This window comes from Pan troglodytes, chromosome 2 (assembly GCF_028858775.2).
Source record: "Pan troglodytes isolate AG18354 chromosome 2, NHGRI_mPanTro3-v2.0_pri, whole genome shotgun sequence".
Taxonomy (NCBI): Eukaryota; Metazoa; Chordata; class Mammalia; order Primates; family Hominidae; genus Pan; species Pan troglodytes.
Genome location: NC_086015.1, coordinates 70572514 through 70579846, shown reverse-complemented (window position 1 = coordinate 70579846; position 7333 = coordinate 70572514). Strand labels below are relative to the sequence as shown.

Below are 7333 nucleotides of genomic sequence, written 5' to 3'. Positions count from 1 at the left end.
GGCATGATGCCAGGCACCGGGAACAAGGTAGAGAAGAAAGACAGGGCCCTAATCTTCCCAGGTTTACAGTCTAATGTGGGTGACAGACCAGAACACGGTCAATTCCAGGACAGCATCGTCTGTGCCTTGCAAGATAAACACAGGGTGCTAGGGGCAAGAGGTTGTACCTAATCCAGCCCTGCAAGTCAGGGAAGATTTCCAGATTAAACAATTCAAGAGGGTAGGAGTCCAGAACATTCTGAGAAGGCCTAGTGCCATGGGAGGTTGTTTTGTCTCTCCCACACATGCACAGCCTGCTTGAAGCAGCTTCATATGGAAGAAGGGGGGATGCAGAAAACTCAACCTGTTGCTTCCAACTTTTTGGAACACTTATCTCCAACACGCATTAAAAACATATGGAAGGTCAAAGCTCCATGTGTTCTCTTGGTAGGGGAGCAGAAAACTGGATACGCAAATATGCATACCTCCCCGATCCCAACTGCTGGACTCTTATTGCCAATTTACGTAATTTCCTGTGCTTACTTCAAAATAGTGAGGGGGGAGGAGACACTGTGAACACCATAATCAGGCTGCTTAGGCTAGTGGCTGCTTAGACTAGCAGCTGCTAGCACATTCATTCCCTTCTTCCTTGATTAAAAAAAAAAAAAAACCCATTAGAACCTGAGGGGAAATGCATCATTTAGGAAAGGAATGAATAGTTTCTTCTTAAGAGAAATCAGTTTAGGTCCAACAAGCCATCCACAAAACAGGATCCCACTTACTCCTTCATCCAGCAAAAGTGCTTTGAGTGCCTACTCTGTGCTGGCACTGAGCTAGGTGCTGGAGAAAGGACAAGTACAGGAAGAGCCCTGACTGCAAGGAGATTAAAGGACAGAAATTGAACACCACTTTCTTTATTTTTACTCTTTTAGGCAGGTCTCAGTCTGTCACCCAGGCTAGAGTGCAGTGGCACATCAGATCTCCCTGCAGCCTCGATCTCCTGGACTCAAGCAATCTTCCCACCTCACCCTCATGAGTAGCTAGGACTACAGGCATGCATTGCCACACTGGCTATATATATATATATATATATATATTTTTTTTTTTTTTTAATTTTTGTAGAGACAGGATCTCACTATGTTGCTCAGGCTAATCTCAAACTCCTGGCCTCAAGCAATCCTCCCACCCTGGCCTCCCAAAGTGCTGGGATTACAGGCATGAGCCACCATGCCTGGCCTGAATACCACTTTAAATGTGATACATATTTAAAAGAAAAATGTTATTAAATAGTTCTATCATAAAGGCACATGCTGATACATGTTTTAAAAAGTTACTAAATAGTTCTACCGTAAAGACACACCCACACGTATGTTTATTGCAGCACTATTCACAATAGCAAAGACATGGAATCAGCCTAAAAGCCCATCAGTAGTAGACTGGATAGACCAGGCGCAGTGGCTCATGCCTGTAATCCCAAAACTTTGGGAGGCTGAGGCAGGCGGCTCACTTGAGGTCAGGAGATTGAGATCAGCCTGGCCAACATGGTAAAACCCTGTCTCTACTAAAAACACAAAAATTAGTAGGGCATGCTGGTGGATGCCTGTAATTCCAACTACTCGGGAGGCTGAGGCAGGAGAATCTCTTGAACTTGGGAGGCGGAGGTTGCAGTCAGCTAAGATCGTGCCATTGCATTCCAGCCTGGGTGACAGAGATACTCCATCTCAAAAAAAAAGAGTTGCACAACAGATCTTTGTGGTGACAGAGCAGTCCTGTGTCTTGGTTGTGGTGCTGGATGCACAAATCTACACATATGGTATAATTGCATAGAAGTACATGCACACACACAATATACAAATGTAAAGTGCATGTAAAACTGCCAAAATCCAAATAAGGTCTGTGGATTATACCAATACTGCTGTCCTGGTTTCATATCGAACAGTAGTTTTGTAAAATGTTTCCACTGGAGGAAACTAGGTGATGGGTACACAGGGCCTCTGTTTTATTTTTGCAACTTGCTGTGAATCAGTAATTATTTTAAAATAAATAGTTTTGCTGGGCACGGTGGCTCATGCCTGTAATCCCAGCACTTTGAGAGGCCGAGATGGGTGGATCACCTGAGGTCAGGGGTTCAAGACCAACCTAGCCAAGATGGTGAAACCCCGTTGCTAGTAAAAATACAAAATATTAGCCGGGCATGGTGGTAGGCACCTGTAATCTCAGCTACTGGGGAGGCTGAAGCAGAGAATTGCTTGAATCTGGGAGGCGGAAGTTGCAATGAGCCGAGATCACGCCACTGCACTCCAGCCTGGGTGACAGAGCAAGACTCCGTCTCAAAAATAAATAAATAAATAAATAGTTTTTAAGACAGTTTTAAACAGTTTTAAAATATATGGAAATTTTAAAATAGTTTTAAAAAGTAATTTGAAAATTATGGGAATGACCTGATGAACAATTTATGCTGCAATATATTACTCAGTAAGCAGATTTGTTCCACATATTGTTTCATTTATTTAGAATTAAAGGGTGCTCTAGACAGAATTGTGTCCTCCCAAAACTTCATACATTGAAGCCCTAGCCCCAAGTATGACAGTATTTGGAGATAGGGCCTTTGGGAGGTAATTGGGTTCAGATGAGGTCAGGAGGATGGGGCCCTTGTGATGGAATTAGTGCCCTTACAAGAAGAGACACCAGAGATATTCCCTCTCCTTCCTCTCTCTTTCTCTTTGTCATGTGAGGATATATCAAGACGGCCCTCACCAGAATCCAACTATGCTGGTGCTGGATCTCTCAGACTCCAGTCTTTAGAACTATGAGAGAAAAAATGTCTGTTGCTTAAGCCACACAGCCTATAGGGCAGCCCAAGCTGACCAAGCCAAAGGGAAATTATTGCTCTTTCATTCATCCATTTGCTCATTCATTTATTTGTTCATATTACGCAGCAGTGACTGCATCTTTGGACTATCACCTCTGGTCCTTGAGACCATAAAACACACAGGGTTTATGGTCCAGGGCCTATTTCCCTGTAGCCACTCCCTATTGCTGGAGAAGGATAAAAGTGACCTGGATCCTTTCAAGATCAATTTATTCTAAAAAGGAAATAATAAAAAATACTCAAAATGCACAAGACTTGTGAAGAAAATGAAGAAAATCCACAGAACATGCCAAAGGCTGAGGGAGTCCATCCTTGGAAAGGTGTCCCGCAGGAGGCAGAAAGAAGTCTCAGCCCTCCTAAAAAGGTATAAGCCAGGAAGCAGAAGGAAACCCCAGACGAAGGCCGACTGGGCCTGGCTGGGGATTTAAAGAGGATGCTCCCTTTAGGCATTTGGATCCTGGAGAAATGATAAGAGCAGATGAGTTGGAAAGACTTAGGGAAGAGATAGGAAGAACAAGAACAAGTTGGTGAAGATGCAGTGGAGGCAAAGACATTCTCACAGCAGGCCATAGCCTGTGTGCTTTAGGCCTTCCATTCATTTTTGTCTGATATTAAAATCTGGTCCCTGCTTTCTTTCTGTTAGCAAAATAAAATAAAATAAACAAAACACAACACAGAGGGCTTCCCCAGATAGAGCAGGGACTCTAGGAGAGACCCACAGACAGTAGCCAGGAGAGATGGATAAAGGGGAGTAAGCCAGGCAGAGAGACCGGAGTGCGTGAAGGCCCTGAAGTGGGACAGGGCACGAGAGACAAAAGTAATCCAGCATCAAAGCCACAGAGAGAGCAGAGGAAAGTGGGAGATCAGAAGAGGCTGAGGAGAGAGGCAGGGACCAGGTCTCCAAGGGCCTTTTGGGTCAGTGATGTTGCCCTGGCATGATTTCCCTGCACCCTTTTTCACTTTCAAATATGTCCTTTAACCATACTTCAATAAAGTAATTTTTAAAAAATTTTTTAAAAAGCCCTTTGGTTGATGGTTTCAAGAGTCACCCCACATTTGGGCCATGGGGAGGACTGTAGGTTACCTTGGGATGATGGGCAGCATTGCAGGATTTTCAGCTAGACTGTTAGGTTCTCATTTTTACTTTAGAAAGACCTCTCTGCCTCCGGGGTTAGAGCTACTGCTGAAAGGGAAAATAAGCTGACCAGAAGATATTTGCTTATTCTCCACAGGGAGAGGAAAAAAAGGGGGGGTGAGGTGGGTAAGGGATGGAGAGAGGCTGCCAGGCCTTCACCACCTGTGGGAATCTATGGGCCAAACTCTACCCCAACCCCAAACCTTCTGGCAGCCCCCTACCTTCCCACATCCCAACCCCACTCTCCCAACTCCTACCCTGCCACCTCCCACCTCCACTCTCATAACAATCAGCCTAACAAAGGACAACCCTGGAAGGGGGTGAGTAGAAAACAGGGTTTCTATCCTTTTTGCTTCTGCTGACTTGCTCCTATTCAGTCCTGGGGCTAAAAAGCCTGTCAGTCTTCAATCTGGACACCCCTCCACCCAACCTTATGCCTGAATTTTCCTCTGCATAGCAGTTAGAATCTAGTGTTATCTTTGGGATGAATGTACCAATGCTTGAAATGATCATTATGAGCAGAGATTCCCTGCAGGGTTAGAAAACCAGACTTTCTCGCAATTTCCCTCCTGTGCATTCTAACCAACTCAGTCGAGTGGCCCAATCTTCCACTTCAAAGAATGCTCTGCTCCCTTTGTTTCAGAACTTCCTATGGATCAGTAAAATGTCTCTAAGAAATTCTGCTTTCTCTTCTTTATCCTTTTATCTTCATCCTCACCCCACCATCCATTTGACTTTGCCAACTACACAAGTTGTTATGGATTGGTGATTTTTGTTTTGTTTTGTTTTTGTTTTTGTTTTTCAGACGGAGTCTCGCTCTTTCTCCCAGGCCGGACTGCAGTGGCGCTATCTGGGCTCACTGCAAGCTCCGCCTCCTGGGTTCACGCCATTCTCCTGCCTCAGCCTCCCGAGTAGGTGGGACTATAGGCGCCCGCCACCGCGCCCGGCTAATTTTTTGTATTTTTAGTAGAGACGGGGGTTTCACCGTGTTAGCCAGGATGGTCTCGATCTCCTGACCTCGTGATCCGCCCTCCTCGGCCTCCCAAAGTGCTGGCATTACAGGCGTGAGCCACCGGGCCCGGCTGGATTGGTGACTTTTTTAATATCACCCAAAACTTTCCTCTGTGACCTTGTCTACAACTCCTGTTCTCAAGAATTTGTTATAGTGCGATATTCATTGTTGCGCAAAGCACCGTCAAAAAAGGAAACATGACTAATTTTCCATCTTTAATCCAACTTTAAATTTCAATCCTTTTTTTAGTGTAAAACCAAGGTGGTTTCCTGTCCCTTTAAGTCAGGCCTTGCAGAGAGTGGATCTGAGTTTGTACTGGCATGATCTTGGAAGGAGAATTATTTCCCGACCTTGCTAGGGAAAGAAAGCTTTCTGGCTATTCGTTGGACAAGGCAATTTTGATGTAAACTGACATTTCTCAGATGCCCATCTTGGGAATATTCTATGTGAAACCCAAAATTTTTGGCAGCTGAAACCTCAGCCCAACTGCCAGGCCCTGGGCAGAGATAAAAGAATGTGGATGAGTGGCAGGCAGATGGGGTTACAACAAGAGGCCTTTTCTCTGGGCCCAATGAGATGAGCTGGGGAAGGGGTCAGGGAGGATGATGGGGGAAGAGCAGTGCCTCACAGTGAGGGAAGCAACAAAAAAGGCACTTTTTCGGCTTTTCATTGAGAGGGCCCGTTTCCCCTGTTTTCCAGCCCATTTTGAGCACCATTCATTGAGAGGCGCCTTTCTTCTGAAGTCTTTTATCCCAGAACGCTGAAAGCGTTCCCGTGTCCTCCCTGCAAAGAGGATTCTCCCACACTCCAGCCCAGACCCGGACAGACTGGCCCCCATCAGTTCCAGGCCTGCTGAGCGCAGTGGCTTCCTCCTTGGCTTCAGAAGCAGTTTTTGTCGTTTCTTTTTCTTACATTCTTCAAACCAGGAATTTAAAAATTGGAAAAGGTAATTTCAAAAAGTAGAAACAAATAAAGGACTTTTCTTCTTCTTTTTCTTTATTCTTTTGCTCTTTGGGAGAGGATATAGAGGTGTTAAAATAGGGAAAATGTGTTGGAATTTTTGTTTGTGTTTGTTTTTGTTTTGTTTTGTTTTGAGACAGAGTGTGGTTCTGTCGCCCAGGCTGGAGTGCAAGTAGCACGATCTTGGCTCACTGCAACGTCACCTCCCGGGTTCAAGTGATTCTTGTGCCTCTGCTTCCCTAGTAGCTGGGATTATAGGCATGTGCCACCAAGCCCAGCTAATTATTATTTTTTTAAAAAAATATTTAGTAGAAACAGGTTTTAGCCCTATTGGCCAGGCTGGTCTTGAACTCCTGGCCTCAAGTGATCCGCCAGCCTCAGCCTCCCAAAGTGCTGGGATTACAGGTGGAAGCCCCCATGCCTGGCCTGGGAAAATGTGTTTTAATTCACTTTGATTTGTTTTCTCATATCTTCCATATAATTGGAGAATTGCATTTATCTTTTCTTTAATAATAAGAATCGAAAGGAAAGTCCTCAAACACTTTCTTTCATCATCAGGTTTTCAGAAGTTCTGATACCTGAAATATGAATGTATTTAAATCTGGACCTCACAAGCCAGGGTGCGTAATGGTAACACACAGTAGAACTCGCTCCTTCTCCGCAGGCAGCTGCCAGGATGGAAACCCCAGCTCCCCTGCCTCCTGGCTGTGTGACCTTGGGCAAGTTGCTTTATCCCCCTACACATCAGTTTTCTCCATCAAGAAATTGGAATACTAATAGTACACATTTAATAGGATTGTTATGAGGATTAATTGGGGTATGGACTAGGAGATGCTCAAGAAATATTAACTTTTATGTGTACTATATTACTATATATTTACTGTATATTAATGCATGGATTAATGTACATCCATGCATTGCTTAACAACAGGTATATGTCTTGGTCAAAGCAGTTTTGCTATTGTGTATACATTCTAGGATGCACTTACGGCACCAACCTGGACGGTATAGCCTACTACACACTGAAGCTATATGGCATAGCCTACTGCTCCTAGCTACAAACCTGTAGATCATGCTACTGTCTTGAATACTATAAGCAACTGTAACACAATGGTAAGCATTTGTGTATCTGAATATATCTAAATACAGAAACGGTACACCAAAATTATGGTGTTATAATCTTATGGGACCACCACCATACATGTGGTCCATGTTGACCAAACATCATTGTCTGGTACGTAAGTGTGCATATACATGTATATATATATATATAGAGAGAGAGAGAGAGAGAGAGAGACACACACACACACACACACAGGGGTGTGTGTGTGTGTGTGTATTTCTTTCTCGGCAAAGATTGATTATCCTTCATTTT

General features: G+C 44.3%; 1 pseudogene; it reads left to right on the top strand.

Moving 5' to 3' along the window:
* The first annotated feature begins 3095 nt into the window (after positions 1–3095).
* LOC100612441 (transcription elongation factor A protein-like 8) lies at positions 3096–7013 on the top strand (annotated as a pseudogene).
* Positions 7014–7333: the final 320 nt, after the last annotated feature.